The sequence below is a fragment of the Pelobates fuscus genome, chromosome 3, assembly GCF_036172605.1.
Source record: "Pelobates fuscus isolate aPelFus1 chromosome 3, aPelFus1.pri, whole genome shotgun sequence".
Taxonomy (NCBI): Eukaryota; Metazoa; Chordata; class Amphibia; order Anura; family Pelobatidae; genus Pelobates; species Pelobates fuscus.
In genome coordinates, this window is record NC_086319.1 from 181217588 (window position 1) to 181236767 (window position 19180).

Below are 19180 nucleotides of genomic sequence, written 5' to 3' on the forward strand. Positions count from 1 at the left end.
GAGACCCAGGTAAGACTCTCTCCCCCGACTTGTACCCTAGATCAGGCCCCCTTAGGCTGGGATACCCCAGAGGCGTACGGGAGGGAAACCCCAGAGGCATTGGGAGGATCCGACCATTCAGAAGTATAGGGCTAGGGCAGATGCTGGGGAAGAGGGGGTTTTTGGGGAACGTTATGAGTGGGTGGGGGATATGCTGTATAGGATCCCTAAACCTTCCCAGAAAAGGGCTATCCCTCCGCAGAATCGGCAGCTGGTGGTGCCTGCGAAATACCGGCAAGAGATTCTGCGGATTGGGCATGATGTACCATCAGCTGGACATCTAGGGTCCGCTGCACAGCTCATAGGATCACCCAAAATTTCTTCTGGCCCAATTTTAACCTAGATGTGCGGGTATAGTGTAGTACTTGTGACACCTGTCAATGGGAAGGTAAGCGGGGGTGGGGGGGGGATCACCAGGGCCAGACTGGGAATTAAAAGCAGCCCTGGAAAAAAATTATTTACCAGCCCCATAATGCGTTGCGCCAGCATAGTGTGCAGATACAGAGTTAGAAAAGATAACTTAAAATTAAAAATTATTACTCCAACGTGGAAAAAAAGCACTCATAGGCTTAAAAAAAAAAAACAAGAGTGCAGATTTATTTTAAGCAGACGTGCCTTTGCATGTAATCAATGGTTCAGTCCAACTACCTTGACATAGTAAGGAAAGCTTGGTAATGGGACTGAAATGGTGAATGTATGTAGGGCACAACTGTGAAAAATTGACGTTCTCTTGTTTATTTTGAAGTCCTGTGGGTGCGCTCTTCACTTTAAATATGTTATTGTGCTGGAGTATGCACCTAGCAACAAGACTGGGCCAATATCTGCTCATTACATATAGTACATATCAATGAAATTTCTCTGTGTATTATCGATATATAAATGTACATGAATATATGTGTAAATATTAAAGGCATAATTATGTATATCTCTTTCTCTCTCTTGTGTCTCTTTCTCTCTCTCTTGTGTCTCTTTCTCTCTTTCTTTCTCTCTCGTGTCTCTCTCTCTTGTGTCTCTCTCTCTCTTGTGTCTCTCTCTTTCTCTCTTGTGTCTCTCTCTCTTGTGTGTCTCTCTCTCTCTCGTGTGTCTCTCTCTTTCTCTCTTGTGTGTCTCTCTCTTGTGTCTCTTTCTCTCTTGTGTGTCTCTCTCTTGTGTCTCTCTCCCTTGTGTCTCTCTCTCTTGTGTCTCTTTCTCTTGTGTCTCTTTCTCTCTTGTGTCTCTTTCTCTCTCTCTCTTGTGTCTCTTTCTCTCTTGTGTCTCTTTCTCTCTCTCTCTTGTGTCTCTTTCTCTCTTGTGTCTCTTTCTCTCTCTCTCTTTCTTGTGTCTCTCTCTCTCTTTCTTGTCTCTCTCTCTCTCTCTTGTGTCTCTCTCTTTCTCTCTTGTGTCTCTTTCTCTCTTGTGTCTCTTTCTCTCTTGTGTCTCTCTTTCTCTCGTGTCTCTCTCTCTTTCTCTCTTTCTCTCTTGTGTCTCTCTCTTGTGTCTCTCTCTTGTGTCTCTTTCGCTCTTGTGTCTCTTTCTCTCTTGTGTCTCTTTCTCTCTTGTGTCTCTCTCTCTTGTGTCTCTCTCTCTCTTGTGTCTCTCTCTCTCTTTCTCTCTTGTGTGTCTCTCTCTCTCTCTTGTGTCTCTCTCTCGTGTCTCTTTCTCTCTTGTGTCTCTTTCTCTCTTGTGTCTCTCTCTCTCTTGTGTCTCTCTCTCTTGTGTCTCTCTCTCTCTTGTGTCTCTTTCTCTCTTGTGTCTCTCTCTCTTGTCTCTCTCTCTCTCTTGTGTCTCTCTCTCTTGTGTCTCTCTCTCTTGTCTCTCTCTCTCTTGTGTCTCTTTCTCTCTTGTGTCTCTTTCTCTCTTGTGTCTCTCTTTCTCTCGTTTCTCTCTCTCTTTCTCTCTCTTTCTCTCTTGTGTCTCTCTCTTGTGTCTCTTTCTCTCTTGTGTCTCTCTTTCTCTCTTGTGTCTCTCTCTCTTGTGTCCCTCTCTCTTTCTCTCTCTCGTGTCTCTCTCTCTTGTGTCTCTCTCTCTTTCTCTCTCTCGTGTCTCTCTCTCTTGTGTGTCTCTCTCTCTTGTGTTTCTTTCTCTTGTGTCTCTTTCTCTCTTGTGTCTCTTTCTCTCTTGTGTCTCTCTCTCTCTTGTTTCTCTATATTACCTGAATAATATACTGAATTGTGGCAACCGCGAGGGAGCATGGTAGAGAGACATGCTCCTCCCTCCTCCTTCCGTCCTCAGCATTAGGAGTGCCGCCGGACCAGCAAGGCTGCGGCCCGGCAGCTCCAGCGTGGAACACGGCCGGCACCCTCTAAGTGTGCCACCGGACTGGCCACCGGTGGCACATACCTGCGCAGCCCCCAGATGCCGCGGCCCACCGGGAAATTTCCCGGTATCCCGGTGGGCCAGTCCGGCCCTGGGGATCACCCAAAAGCTAGGCTTATGTCTATGCCTATCATTGGGGAACCCCTTTTCCCGCATAGTCGTTGACATTGTGGGTCCACTGGCCAGGGCTAGTCCATCAGGTAAGAAGTATATTCTCACCATGGTGGACTATTCCACGCGTTATCCAGAGGCGGTAGCACTGTCTAATATAGAGGCAGAGACAGTAGCTGATGCCCTGGTTAAAATTTTTACTAGGGTAGGGTTCCCTAAGGAGATTCTCTCCAACCAGGGAACCCAGTTTACTGCTGTGCTCACCCAGCAGCTGTGGAAGGTGTGCGCCATTAAACCGCTGCTTAATTCACCTTATCACGCACAGACTAACGGTCTCTGCGAGCACTTTAATGGCACCCTCAAGCAGATGCTAAGGACACTTGCAGAGACTGGGAGTGATTCCTGCCTCATCTGCTATTTTCGTACAGAGTGGTGCCCCAGGAAGCTACTGGGTTCTCTCCCTTTGAGTTACTCTATGGGAGAAGGGTCAGAGGACCCCTGGATCTCATTAGAGGACACTGGGAGGGAGAGACAGAGCAGGAAGGGACCCCCATAGTACCATATGTCCTGGAACTCTGGGACCACATGGAGAAACTATCCCTGATGGTAAGAGAGAACCCCTTCAGGGGAGACAGAAGCGGTGGTACGATCGGGGTGCCCGGCAGCGGGTCTTCCAGGTTGGGCAGATAGCTTTGGTGAAGCCTGTGAAGACAAACAAGATGCAAGCATCTTGGCAGGGCCCATATAAGGTGTTAGCTCAGGTGTGTGATACTACCTATGTTATAGCCAGCTGTGCAGATGAGAGGATTCAGCGATCTTTTCATGTGAACATGCCGAAGGAGTATTAAGAGAGACCAGAGGATGTCGCTGCAGTATGTGCCCCTGCTGCAGATGACCCGGAGAATTTACCCCTGCCCAATTTATTAGCGAGGAACCCCCAGACTGACCTCACTAGTCTTGTACAGCTAGGGGACCGGTTGAGCCCCACAGAGAAGGTACAGGCAAAGCAGCTTCTGTGGGAGAAGCAGGCAACGTTCTCCCAAGAGCCCGGCTACACTACCCTAGCTGTACATAAGGTAGAGACCCCTGGACAGAATCCCTAGTATGGCTTAACCGGGTCTCCGGAGACAATGGTAGATTGCTGCGGTGGAGTTTTGCCCTCCAATCCTATAACTTCACCATCAGCTACCGACCCGGTAATGCTGATGGATTGTCCCGGCAAACCAACATCCCTACCACCTCCTAGTCTGGTTATCCCCAAGTTGACCCGCCAAAGGGTCAAGCCGGGTCTGCCGGAGTGTCCCACAAGGAGGGAGCCATGTGACAGATCCCTCTGTCTTGGAACTATAGTGCTTTCCCGGTGGATTTGTGTCGATTCGTGTAATTACCTGTCCATACTTCCCTGTTCGTTTATTTGTTAATCTACCGAACAAACTGCCGAACAGCCGGCCACCCAGAAGAGGAGTGTGCTGCTGGTTAACCTATTGGCCCCAATTCGAACGTTGTGGTTAACCGCAGACACCTCTTAATTGAAACCATATGCTGGGTGGTCATCGTTCGTATGCGACCACAAGGCGGCGGCCATCTTAGATGCACGAATACACAGCGGTGTTAGTCGACAAACTCATGGAACTCAAAACAAACACTTTTTCTCCCGAACACAGCTGAAACCGCCGACCTCCATTCTCTGTCAGCCGGCATACGAACACCGGTCCGTTCGGGACTTTTATTTCACATAGCCACTTAGTCACAAACACTGGCCAAATATTAGTTTTTTGCTTTTTTCACACAAAAGCAAATATGAACGCTAACTTGGGCCAGTGTTTGTGACTAAGTGGCTACTAAAAAAAAAAGACTAAACATACCCCACTTTCAATACCTTGGGTTGTTTACTTTTTCAAATGGTATGCCATTATGGGGGTAATTCTCATTCCTGGGCTACCACACTGTCTCAAAGGTAACATTACTAATCTGGCAAATTTCAATTTGAAAATGGAACGTTCTATATTTGACCCTGTAACTTTCCAAAACACCATAAAACCTGTTAATGGGGGTACTGTTGTACTTGTGAGACATCGCTGATTATGACTTTATGACTTTCACAGCGAAAATGTCAGACAGAAATACAAATTTTAAAAAATATCTTATTTTCTCACATTTTTTTTTAATTTTATTCATAATAAATTATGTTCCATATATGAATAGTAATGATAAATTAAAGCCCTGTTTCTCCTGAACAAAATGATATATAATAACTGTGGGTGCACTTAAAGGACCACTCTAGGCACCCAGACCACTTCAGCTTAATGAAGTGGTCTGGGTGCCAGGTCCAGCTAGCTTTTACCCTTTTTTTTATAAACATAGCAGTTTCAGAGAAACTGCTATGTTTATACTGAGGGTTAAGCCAGCCTCCAGAGCCTCTAGTGGCTGTGTCATTGACAGCCGCTAGAGGCGCTTGCGTGCTTCTCACTGTGAAAATCACAGTGAGAGCACGCAAGCGTCCATAGGAAAGCATTATGAATGCTTTCCTATGCGACCGGCTGAATGCGAGCGCAGCTCCTGCCGCGCATGCGCATTCAGCCGATGACGTTGAGAGGAAGAAGAGGAGGAGGAGGAAAGCTCCACGCCCGGCGCTGGAGAAAGAGGTAAGTTTAACCCCTTCCTCCCCCCAGAGCCCGGCGGGAGTGGGTCCCTGAGGGTGGGGGCACCCTCAGGGCACTCTAGTGCCAGGAAAACGAGTATGTTTTCCTGGCACTAGAGTGGTCCTTTAATGTGACAGCGGTGAATTACGGTTGAACAGACATATAGCGCAAATTCCAGTTTTTGTTTAAGTTTTGTTTTGATCAGAACGTGCACTATTGACTCCGTCCTGAAGGGGTTAAGAAAAGTAATTCAAAATAAATTCATTGTTTTGTCCTTATTTTCAGAGTACATAATACTTCTAGGATTTCAGTTTATGTTGAATGTGGAACAATTTTAGAAGTAGGTATGTTTGTCTAGTAAGCTTGATAGGCATCAGAGAAAACACAATTGCCACATAAAAGTATATATTTAGATAAAGAAGACATCATAAGTTTACCTTAGTTTTCATAAAAATTTTGACCCGACAATAGGTTTTTGTCAGCTTGACGAAGCTTGACCCAGGCTTGACCCAGGTTTTTGTCAGCTTGACCCATTTTGTTCTGGACACAAAGCACAACTTCCATCCCCAATTGCAGAGTGCGCAAAGCTTAAAATATGTTCATCTCCATTAAAAAAAAAAAAAAAAAAGCTAAAGAGTATACAACTACTTACACAAAGCTATACACTCCTGCTATGACCTCCATTGCTCAATATAAGGTGGTGGTAATCATGTTCCAAGTCTTCAGACACATCCAGTTGAGCCATGGATCTCTATGTCATTGACATGATGTGAGATCTACTAATGAAGGTGAAGCTGCGACTGAGCCTCAGATACTATGGGAGGAAAGAGAATGCTCAAGCAGTTATAGCAGCAGCTATGTTTATGACATCACAACATGACATCACCCATTATGATTTTACCACTGAGGATCACTGATCTTCAGATACAGGGAATATAAATATCCTAATATAATATACAAAAAGTGGAGTCTGATAAGTGTAAATCAATACATATTTCATGTCAATCTAAAAGTAAATTTTGCAACTTTATTTCTAGACATGTGCCTTCGTTATAGGACTAATATGATTTTGTCCAAATTTTCCAACTTTGTCGTACTCGTTTGCTATAACATAAACAAAAGTCCTACATACGAATTGTATACGAAACGAAAGGGCAAATGCAGAATGCATTACCTTTTCGTTTCAGTTCTTTCATTTAATAGACTCCATGCTGCAGAAGAATTAACCTTCACAGCACTGAGGAGAAACAAAAAAAAATTGATCTCCCTGCAGCACAGTGGCGTCGCTGGGAGTGGGGGGGTCTAGGGGGGGCCATGCATCATGCAATTGAAATTGAAGTTGGACAGAGTCTCCCTTTACAAGCTGCAGCAGCGCTGTCACTGTGGAACTGTATTCCACACTTTTTTAACCTCCCTTTTATTAATATAGGGGTCATCGTGAAATAAGCTGTAAAATATCTCAACTGAGTTTATTTGGTCACACACAACTTTTTATGCACTGACCCCTACATGGGGTCTCACACAAAATTACAGGGTTTTTTCTTCCAAGATCATCTGTGCCTGAGAGATAATTGCAAGAGAAAACTCTATAACTTAAAGCGGCACTGTCATGCCGAACTAACCTTTCCTCAATCTCTTCCTCTTCTCCCCTTCTCTCAGGATCTGTTCTTCTTTTCTTCCTGTCTTCTTTGGTTTTCTTTAAAATCATAAGACAAAGTAGGGACTCTTTGCCTTATGGAGGTTTCCTCCGCTTGACCAGCTCTGACCAGCGGAGGAGCAAAGTGTGCTTCATTACCGCTGGTCAGAGCAATTTTCCCACAATCCTTAGCTTTCCTCCCTGTTCCCACAATGCTTCCTGTCAGTATTGCCGAACGTCCTGTCACTTAGACAGAACGCCGGCAAAACTGCCGAATTGCATCCTAACAGAATGAGAAGAGTTTCTTCATTCGTGTTACTAGACATGCCCCTACTCGCGGTATAGCGAGTAGGGGCATGTCTAGTAAACAGTGAGTGGTTAGACATACTTATAGTAAAACAAACAGTGAACGTGGTTAACATAATAGAAAAACAGACATAGGGTTAATGAAATAGTGTAACCAAAGTAACTCAAAGGGTGGGAAGAGAAGATGGATGTTACAGTTGCCCCAAGCTAGCTGAGGGTTGGACCGTAGACTGATGCTTCTAGCGCTTACCAAGGATTATTCAAGGGAGTATGAAGAGCATAGCAATCTCTGTAGTGATTATAGCTGTCCCCTCCAAACACGAGTCGAGGCTGCGAGTTGAGGGTCAAGTAGAAGTGAAGGTTTAATGGTACAGCTGCTTCTTTTATACAGTATTTCCCCACAAGGTTACCGCCCACGTGGACCTTGTGGGGCACAGGACATGAAATGCACAATACAATAAAAACAGTTTTACATTTGAACACTCCCAGTTACTGTACACAAACCCCAAAATACAGCAAATACCCACAAAAGTCACATCTCCTGATAGCCCCGATCTGGGTTAACAACATATCCAAAGATTACCCAGATCGGTTCAGGAATTTCCTGTAAGTCTTATTTTTGCCCAACCGTGCACATGGTCCCATGCCCAAAACAGTTCCATACATTTGCCGGCAAAACACTGCTGGACAATTTAAGATGGCCGCCGCCACATGTTTAATTCTGTTCCAGTTAAAAGTTCAAGGGGCAGAAACAGTACTTTTGAAAATGGGTTATCTCAGGGCCCATAGTCCCAGGGTAGGAGGCTGGCAAGCAGGCCCCTCCAGTTTATTTGTTAATCTACCGAACAAACTGCCGAACAGCCGGCCACCCAGAAGAGGAGTGTGCTGCTGGTTAACCTATTGGCCCCAATTCGAACGTTGTGGTTAACCGCAGGCACCTCTTAATTGAAATCATATGCTTGGTGGTCGTCGTTCGTATGCGACCACGAGGCGGCGGCCATCTTTTATGCACGAATACACAGCGGTGTTAGTCGACAAACTCATGGAACTCAAAACGGACACTTTTTCTCCCGAACACAGCTGAAACCGCCGACCTCCATTCTCTGTCAGCCGGCATACGAACACCGGTCCGTTCGGGACTTTTATTTCACATAGCCACTTAGTCACAAACACTGGGCAAATATTAGTTTTTTGCTTTTTTCACACAAAAGCAAATATGAACGCTAACTTGGGCCAGTGTTTGTGACTGAGTGGCTACTAAAAAAAAAGACTAAACATACCCCACTTTCAATATCTTGGGTTGTTTACTTTTTCAAATGGTATGCCATTATGGGGGTAATTCTCATTCCTGGGCTACCACACTGTCTCAAAGGTAACATTACTAATCTGGCAAATTTCAATTTGAAAATGGAACGTTCTATATTTGACCCTGTAACTTTCCAAAACACCATAAAACCTGTTAATGGGGGTACTGTTGTACTTGTGAGACATCGCTGATTACAAATGTGTGCATTTTTTTTGCAGTAAAAGCTAACAGTATTATGACATTCACAGCGAAAATGTCAGACAGAAATACAAATTTTTAAAAATATCTTATTTTCTCACATTTTTTTTTAATTTTATTCATAATAAATTATGTTCCATATATGAATAGTAATGATAAATTAAAGCCCTGTTTCTCCTGAACAAAATGATATATAATAACTGTGGGTGCACTTAAAGGACCACTCTAGGCACCCAGACCACTTCAGCTTAATGAAGTGGTCTGGGTGCCAGGTCCAGCTAGCTTTTACCCTTTTTTTTATAAACATAGCAGTTTCAGAGAAACTGCTATGTTTATACTGAGGGTTAAGCCAGCCTCCAGAGCCTCTAGTGGCTGTCTCATTGACAGCCGCTAGAGGCGCTTGCATGCTTCTCACTGTGAAAATCACAGTGAGAGCACGCAAGCGTCCATAGGAAAGCATTATGAATGCTTTCCTATGCGACCGGCTGAATGCGAGCGCGGCTCCTGCCGCGCATGCGCATTCAGCCGATGACGTCGCGAGGAAGAAGAGGAGGAGGAGGAAAGCTCCACGCCCGGCGCTGGAGAAAGAGGTAAGTTTAACCCCTTCCTCCCCCCAGAGCCCGGCGGGAGTGGGTCCCTGAGGGTGGGGGCACCCTCAGGGCACTCTAGTGCCAGGAAAACGAGTATGTTTTCCTGGCACTAGAGTGGTCCTTTAATGTGACAGCGGTGAATTACGGTTGAACAGACATATAGCGCAAATTCCAGTTTTTGTTTACGTTTTGTTTTGATCAGAACGTGCACTATTGACTCCGTCCTGAAGGGGTTAACCCCTAAAGGACCGGACTTTTTTTGCGATGTTGTACATTTGCGACCAGGCATCTTTTTTACACTTTTGTGGTGTTTGTGTTTAGCTGTAATTTTCCGCTCTCTCATTTACTGTTCCCATACAAATTATATATTGTTTTTTTCAGGACAAAAGGGGCTTTCTTTACATACCATTATTTATATAATCTCATGTAATTTAATTTTAAAAAAAAAGAAAAAATATGATGAAAAATTGAAAAAAATACACGTTTTTTGAATTTTATGTGAAAAATCTTTTACTCATCTACAAAAGCGAATGAAAAAAACTGCTAAATAGATTCAAAATGTTGTCCTGAGTTAAAAAATACCCAGTGTTTACATGCTTTTTGCTATTTTTTTGCATGTTATAGGGCTATAAGTACAAGTAGGATATTGCGGTTTCAAAACATACATTTTTAAAATGTATCAATAGTGACATTGTAACACTATTATCTGTCATAAATTGCTAAATAACACCCCACATGTACATATTTTTTTTAAAGTAGACAACCCAGGGTATTCAATATGGGGTATGTCCAGACTTTTTTAGTAGCCACTTAGTCGCAAACACTGGCCAAAGTTAGCGTTCATATTTGTTTGTGTGTGAAAAAAGTAAAAAACTACCGTATATACTCGAGTATAAGCCGACCCGAATATAAGCCGAGGCCCCTAATTTTACCCCAAAAAACTGGGAAAACTTATTGACTCGAGTATAAGACTATGGTGGGAAATGCAGCAGCTACTGGTAAATTTCTAAATAAAATTAGATCCTTAAAAAATTATATTAATTGAATATTTATTTACAGTGTGTGTATATAATGAATTCAGTGTGTGTATGAGAATGCAGTGTGTGTGTATGATAATGCAGTGTGTGTGTATGAGAACGCAGAGTGTGTGTATGAGAATGCAGTGTGTGTATGAGTGCAGTGTGTATATGAGTGCAGTGTGTATATGAATGCAGTGTGTGTGTATGAGAATGCTGTGTGTATGAGTGCAGTGTGTGTGTATGAGAATGCTGTGTATGAGTGCAGTGTGTGTGTATGAGTTCAGTGTGTGTGTATGAATGCAGTGTGTGTGTATGAATGCTATGCGTATGAGTGCAGTGTGTGTGTGTATGAGAATGCTGTGTATGAGTGCAGTGTGTGTGTATGAGTGCAGTGTGTGTGTATGAATGCAGTGTGTGTGTATGAATGCAGTGTGTGTGTGTATGAGTGCAGTGTGTGTGTATGAATGCAGTGTGTGTGTATGAATGCTGTGTGTGTGTATGAATGCTGTGTGTGTGTGTGTATGAATGTTGTGTGTATGAGTGCAGTGTGTGTGTATGAGAATGCTGTGTGTATGAGAATGCTGTGTGTGTGTATGAATACAGTGTGTGTGTATGAATGCAGTGTGTATATGAATGCAGTGTGTGTGTATGAGAATGCTGTGTGTATGAGTGCAGTGTGTGTGTATGAGAATGCTGTGTATGAGTGCAGTGTGTGTGTATGAATGCAGTGTGTGTGTATGAATGCTGTGCGTATGAGTGCAGTGTGTGTGTGTGTATGAGAATGCTGTGTGTATGAGTGCAGTGTGTGTATGAATGCAGTGTGTGTGTATGAATGCAGTGTGTGTGTGTGTATGAGTGCAGTGTGTGTGTATGAATGCAGTGTGTGTGTATGAATGCTGTGTGTGTGTATGAATGATGTGTGTGTGTATGAATGATGTGTGTGTGTATGAATGTTGTGTGTATGAGTGCAGTGTGTGTGTATGAGAATGATGTGTGCATGAGAATGCTGTGTGTATGAGAATGCTGTGTGTGTGTGTATATGAATACAGTGTGTGTGTATGAATGCAGTGTGTGTGCATGAATGCAGTGTGTGTGCATGAATGCAGTGTGTGTGTATGAATGATGTGTGTATGAGTGCAGTGTGTGTGTATGAGAATGCTGTGTGTATGAGTGCAGTGTGTGTGTGTATGAGTGCAGTGTGTGTGTATGGATGCAGTGTGTGTGTATGAATGCTGTGTGTGTGTATGAATGCTGTGTATGAGTGCTGTGTGTGTGTATGAATGCAGTGTGTGTGTGTGTGTATGAGTGCAGTGTGTGTGTGTGAATGCAGTGTGTGTATGTGTGTGTGTAATGCAGAGTGTGATGCAGAACCTTGGTGGGGGGTGGGCATTTTTATTTTTTAATTATTATTTTAATATTTTTTTTGTTTCATTACATTTTTTTATTATTATTATTTTTTTTTATTATTATTATTTATTTAATTATTATTATTTTTTATTTATTTTTATTATTATTAATATATATATGCATTTTTTCGTCCCCCCTCCCTGCTTGCTAGCTGGCCAGGGAGGGGGGCTCTCCTTCCCTGGTGGTCCAGTGGATGGGCACTGTGTAGGAGGGGGCTGTGGGGGCTGCAGAGAGATGTTACTTACCTTTCCTGCAGCTCCTGTCAGCTCTCTCCTCCTCCGCCGGTCCGTTCAGCACCTCGGTCAGCTCCCAGTGTAAATCTCGCGAGAGCCGCGGCTCTCGCGAGATTTACACTGTGAGCTGACAAAAGAGCTGAACTGACCGGCGGAGGAGGAGAGAGCTGACAGGAGCTGCAGGAGAGGTAAGTAAGATCTCTGCAGCCCCCACAGCCCCTCTCTGTATTATGGCAATGCAAATTGCCATAATACAGACAATTGACTCGAGTATAAGCCGAGTTGGGGTTTTTCAGCACAAAAAATGTGCTGAAAAACTCGGCTTATACTCGAGTATATACGGTAAATTGAACGCTAATTTTGGCCAGTGTTTGTGACTAAGTGGTTACTAAAAAAGACTGGACATAACCCATTTGCAATACCTTGGGTTGTCTTCTTTTGCAAATGGTATGCCATCATGGGGGTAATTCTCATTCCTGGGCTACCATAAGCTCTCAAAGGCAACGTAACCAACCTGGCCATTTTCAATGTAAAAATATTTGACCCATATATTTGACCCTGTAACTTTCAAAAACGCTATAAAACCTGTACATGGGGGGTCCTGTTCTACTCAGGAGACTTTGCTGAACACAAATATTAGTGTTTCAAAACTGGAAAATGTATCACAACAATTATATCATCAGTAAAAGTGCTGTTTGTGTGTGAAAAATGCAAAAAAAGTCACTTTCACTGACAATATCATCGCATTACTGTTTTGAATCACTAATATTTGTGTTCAGCGAAGTCTCCCGAGTAAAACAGTACCCCCCATGTACAGGTTTTAGGGTGTCGTAGAATCTACCGAACAAACTGCCGAACAGCCGGCCACCCAGAAGAGGAGTGTGCTGCTTGTTAACCTATTGGCCCCAATTCGAACGTTGTCGTTAACCGCAGACACCTCTTAATTGAAATCATATGCTGGGTGGTCGTCGTTCGTATGCGACCACGAGGCGGCGGCCATCTTATATGCACGAATACACAGCGGTGTTAGTCGACAAACTCATGGAACTCAAAACGGACACTTTTTCTCCTGAACACAGCTGAAACCGCCGACCTCCATTCTCTGTCAGCCGGCATACGAACACCGGTCCGTTCGGGACTTTTATTTCACATAGCCACTTAGTCACAAACACTGACCAAATATTAGTTTTTTGCTTTTTTCACACAAAAGCAAATATGAACGCTAACTTGGGCCAGTGTTTGTGACTAAATGGCTACTAAAAAAAAAGACTAAACATACCCCACTTTCAATATCTTGGGTTGTTTACTTTTTCAAATGGTATGCCATTATGGGGGTAATTCTCATTCCTGGGCTACCACACTGTCTCAAAGGTAGCATTACTAATCTGGCAAATTTCAATTTGAAAATGGAACGTTCTATATTTGACCCTGTAACTTTCCAAAACACCATAAAACCTGTTAATGGGGGTACTGTTGTACTTGTGAGACATCGCTGATTACAAATGTGTGCATTTTTTTTGCAGTAAAAGCTAACAGTATTATGACATTCACAGCGAAAATGTCAGACGGAAATACACATTTTAAAAAATATCTTATTTTCTCACATTTTTTTTTAATTTTATTCATAATAAATTATGTTCCATATATGAATAGTAATGATAAATTAAAGCCCTGTTTCTCCTGAACAAAATGATATATAATAACTGTGGGTGCACTTAAAGGACCACTCTAGGCACCCAGACCACTTCAGCTTAATGAAGTGGTCTGGGTGCCAGGTCCAGCTAGCTTTTACCCTTTTTTTTATAAACATAGCAGTTTCAGAGAAACTGCTATGTTTATACTGAGGGTTAAGCCAGCCTCCAGAGCCTCTAGTGGCTGTCTCATTGACAGCCGCTAGAGGCGCTTGCGTGCTTCTCACTGTGAAAATCACAGTGAGAGCACGCAAGCGTCCATAGGAAAGCATTATGAATGCTTTCCTATGCGACCGGCTGAATGCGAGCGCGGCTCCTGCCGCGCATGCGCATTCAGCCGATGACGTCGCGAGGAAGAAGAGGAGGAGGAGGAAAGCTCCACGCCCGGCGCTGGAGAAAGAGGTAAGTTTAACCCCTTCCTCCCCCCAGAGCCCGGCGGGAGTGGGTCCCTGAGGGTGGGGGCACCCTCAGGGCACTCTAGTGCCAGGAAAACGAGTATGTTTTCCTGGCACTAGAGTGGTCCTTTAATGTGACAGCGGTGAATTACGGTTGAACAGACATATAGCGCAAATTCCAGTTTTTGTTTACGTTTTGTTTTGATCAGAACGTGCACTATTGACTCCGTCCTGAAGGGGTTAACCCCTAAAGGACCGGACTTTTTTTGCGATGTTGTACATTTGCGACCAGGCATCTTTTTTACACTTTTGTGGTGTTTGTGTTTAGCTGTAATTTTCCGCTCTCTCATTTACTGTTCCCATACAAATTATATATTGTTTTTTTCAGGACAAAAGGGGCTTTCTTTACATACCATTATTTATATAATCTCATGTAATTTAATTTAAAAAAAAATGAAAAAATATGATGAAAAATTGAAAAAAATACACGTTTTTTGAATTTTATGTGAAAAATCTTTTACTCATCTACAAAAGCGAATGAAAAAAACTGCTAAATAGATTCAAAATGTTGTCCTGAGTTAAAAAATACCCAGTGTTTACATGCTTTTTGCTATTTTTTTGCATGTTATAGGGCTATAAGTACAAGTAGGATATTGCGGTTTCAAAACATACATTTTTAAAATGTATCAATAGTGACATTGTAACACTATTATCTGTCATAAATTGCTAAATAACACCCCACATGTACATATTTTTTTAAAAGTAGACAACCCAGGGTATTCAATATGGGGTATGTCCAGACTTTTTTAGTAGCCACTTAGTCGCAAACACTGGCCAAAGTTAGCGTTCATATTTGTTTGTGTGTGAAAAAAGTAAAAAACTACCGTATATACTCGAGTATAAGCCGACCCGAATATAAGCCGAGGCCCCTAATTTTACCCCAAAAAACTGGGAAAACTTATTGACTCGAGTATAAGACTATGGTGGGAAATGCAGCAGCTACTGGTAAATTTCTAAATAAAATTAGATCCTTAAAAAATTATATTAATTGAATATTTATTTACAGTGTGTGTATATAATGAATTCAGTGTTTGTATGAGAATGCAGTGTGTGTGTATGATAATGCAGTGTGTGTGTATGAGAACGCAGAGTGTGTGTATGAGAATGCAGTGTGTGTATGAGTGCAGTGTGTATATGAGTGCAGTGTGTATATGAATGCAGTGTGTGTGTATGAGAATGCTGTGTGTATGAGTGCAGTGTGTGTGTATGAGAATGCTGTGTATGAGTGCAGTGTGTGTGTATGAATGCAGTGTGTGTGTATGAATGCTGTGCGTATGAGTGCAGTGTGTGTGAGTGCAGTGTGTGTGTGTGTATGAGAATGCTGTGTGTATGAGTGCAGTGTGTGTGTGTATGAATGCAGTGTGTGTGTATGAATGCAGTGTGTGTGTGTATGAGTGCAGTGTGTGTGTATGAATGCAGTGTGTGTGTATGAATGCTGTGTGTGTGTATGAATGCTGTGTGTGTGTATGAATGCAGTGTGTATATGAATGCAGTGTGTGTGTATGAGAATGCTGTGTGTATGAGTGCAGTGTGTGTGTATGAGAATGCTGTGTATGAGTGCAGTGTGTGTGTATGAATGCAGTGTGTGTGTATGAATGCTGTGCGTATGAGTGCAGTGTGTGTGAGTGCAGTGTGTGTGTGTGTGTATGAGAATGCTGTGTGTATGAGTGCAGTGTGTGTGTATGAATGCAGTGTGTGTGTATGAATGCAGTGTGTGTGTGTATGAGTGCAGTGTGTGTGTATGAATGCAGTGTGTGTGTATGAATGCTGTGTGTGTGTATGAATGCTGTGTGTGTGTATGAATGCAGTGTGTATATGAATGCAGTGTGTGTGTATGAGAATGCTGTGTGTATGAGTGCAGTGTGTGTGTATGAGAATGCTGTGTATGAGTGCAGTGTGTGTGTATGAATGCAGTGTGTGTGTATGAATGCTGTGCGTATGAGTGCAGTGTGTGTGTGTGTATGAGAATGCTGTGTGTATGAGTGCAGTGTGTGTATGAATGCAGTGTGTGTGTATGAATGCAGTGTGTGTGTGTATGAATGCAGTGTGTGTGTATGAATGCTGTGCGTATGAGTGCAGTGTGTGTGTGTGTATGAGAATGCTGTGTGTATGAGTGCAGTGTGTGTATGAATGCAGTGTGTGTGTATGAATGCAGTGTGTGTGTGTATGAGTGCAGTGTGTGTGTATGAATGCAGTGTGTGTGTATGAATGCTGTGTGTGTGTATGAATGCTGTGTGTGTGTATGAATGTTGTGTGTATGAGTGCAGTGTGTGTGTATGAGAATGCTGTGTGCATGAGAATGCTGTGTGTATGAGAATGCTGTGTGTGTATGAATACAATGTGTGTGTATGAATGCAGTGTGTGTGCATGAATGCAGTGTGTGTGCATGAATGCAGTGTGTGTGTATGAATGATGTGTGTATGAGTGCAGTGTGTGTGTATGAGAATGCTGTGTGTATGAGTGCAGTGTGTGTGTGTATGAGTGCAGTGTGTGTGTATGGATGCAGTGTGTGTGTATGAATGCTGTGTGTGTGTATGAATGCTGTGTATGAGTGCTGTGTGTGTGTATGAATGCAATGTGTGTGCATGAATGCAGTGTGTGTATGTGTGTGTGTAATGCAGAGTGTGATGCAGAACCTTGGTGGGGGGTGGGCATTTTTATTTTTTAATTATTATTTTAATATTTTTTTTGTTTCATTACATTTTTTTATTATTATTATTTTTTTTTATTATTATTATTTATTTAATTATTATTATTTTTTATTTATTTTTATTATTATTAATATATATATGCATTTTTTCGTCCCCCCTCCCTGCTTGCTAGCTGGCCAGGGAGGGGGGCTCTCCTTCCCTGGTGGTCCAGTGGATGGGCACTGTGTAGGAGGGGGCTGTGGGGGCTGCAGAGAGATGTTACTTACCTTTCCTGCAGCTCCTGTCAGCTCTCTCCTCCTCCGCCGGTCCGTTCAGCACCTCGGTCAGCTCCCAGTGTAAATCTCGCGAGAGCCGCGGCTCTCGTGAGATTTACACTGTGAGCTGACAAAAGAGCTGAACTGACCGGCGGAGGAGGAGAGAGCTGACAGGAGCTGCAGGAGAGGTAAGTAACATCTCTCTGCAGCCCCCACAGCCCCTCTCTGTATTATGGCAATGCAAATTGCCATAATACAGACAATTGACTCGAGTATAAGCCGAGTTGGGGTTTTTCAGCACAAAAAATGTGCTGAAAAACTCGGCTTATACTCGAGTATATACGGTAAATTGAACGCTAATTTTGGCCAGTGTTTGTGACTAAGTGGTTACTAAAAAAGACTGGACATAACCCATTTGCAATACCGTGGGTTGTCTTCTTTTGCAAATGGTATGCCATCATGGGGGTAATTCTCATTCCTGGGCTACCATAAGCTCTCAAAGGCAACGTAACCAACCTGGCCATTTTCAATGTAAAAATATTTGACCCATATATTTGACCCTGTAACTTTCAAAAACGCTATAAAACCTGTACATGGGGGGTCCTGTTCTACTCAGGCGCTTTGCTGAACACAAATATTAGTGTTTCAAAACTGGAAAATGTATCACAACAATTATATCATCAGTAAAAGTGCTGTTTGTGTGTGAAAAATGCAAAAAAAGTCACTTTCACTGACAATATCATCGCTGTGATATGTTTTACTGTTTTGAATCACTAATATTTGTGTTCAGCGAAGTCTCCCGAGTAAAACAGTACCCCCCATGTACAGGTTTTAGGGTGTCGTAGAATCTACCGAACAAACTGCCGAACAGCCGGCCACCCAGAAGAGGAGTGTGCTGCTGGTTAACCTATTGGCCCCAATTCGAACGTTGTGGTTAACCGCAGGCACCTCTTAATTGAAATCATATGCTTGGTGGTCGTCGTTCGTATGCGACCACGAGGCGGCGGCCATCTTTTATGCACGAATACACAGCGGTGTTAGTCGACAAACTCATGGAACTCAAAACGGACACTTTTTCTCCCGAACACAGCTGAAACCGCTGACCTCCATTCTCTGTCAGCCGGCATACGAACACCGGTCCGTTCGGGACTTTTATTTCACATAGCCACTTAGTCACAAACACTGACCAAATATTAGTTTTTTGCTTTTTTCACACAAAAGCAAATATGAACGCTAACTTGGGCCAGTGTTTGTGACTAAATGGCTACTAAAAAAAAAGACTAAACATACCCCACTTTCAATATCTTGGGTTGTTTACTTTTTCAAATGGTATGCCATTATGGGGGTAATTCTCATTCCTGGGCTACCACACTGTCTCAAAGGTAGCATTACTAATCTGGCAAATTTCAATTTGAAAATGGAACGTTCTATATTTGACCCTGTAACTTTCCAAAACACCATAAAACCTGTTAATGGGGGTACTGTTGTACTTGTGAGACATCGCTGATTACAAATGTGTGCATTTTTTTTGCAGTAAAAGCTAACAGTATTATGACATTCACAGCGAAAATGTCAGACGGAAATACACATTTTAAAAAATATCTTATTTTCTCACATTTTTTTTTAATTTTATTCATAATAAATTATGTTCCATATATGAATAGTAATGATAAATTAAAGCCCTGTTTCTCCTGAACAAAATGATATATAATAACTGTGGGTGCACTTAAAGGACCACTCTAGGCACCCAGACCACTTCAGCTTAATGAAGTGGTCTGGGTGCCAGGTCCAGCTAGCTTTTACCCTTTTTTTTATAAACATAGCAGTTTCAGAGAAACTGCTATGTTTATACTGAGGGTTAAGCCAGCCTCCAGAGCCTCTAGTGGCTGTCTCATTGACAGCCGCTAGAGGCGCTTGCGTGCTTCTCACTGTGAAAATCACAGTGAGAGCACGCAAGCGTCCATAGGAAAGCATTATGAATGCTTTCCTATGCGACCGGCTGAATGCGAGCGCGGCTCCTGCCGCGCATGCGCATTCAGCCGATGACGTCGCGAGGAAGAAGAGGAGGAGGAGGAAAGCTCCACGCCCGGCGCTGGAGAAAGAGGTAAGTTTAACCCCTTCCTCCCCCCAGAGCCCGGCGGGAGTGGGTCCCTGAGGGTGGGGGCACCCTCAGGGCACTCTAGTGCCAGGAAAACGAGTATGTTTTCCTGGCACTAGAGTGGTCCTTTAATGTGACAGCGGTGAATTACGGTTGAACAGACATATAGCGCAAATTCCAGTTTTTGTTTACGTTTTGTTTTGATCAGAACGTGCACTATTGACTCCGTCCTGAAGGGGTTAAGAAAAG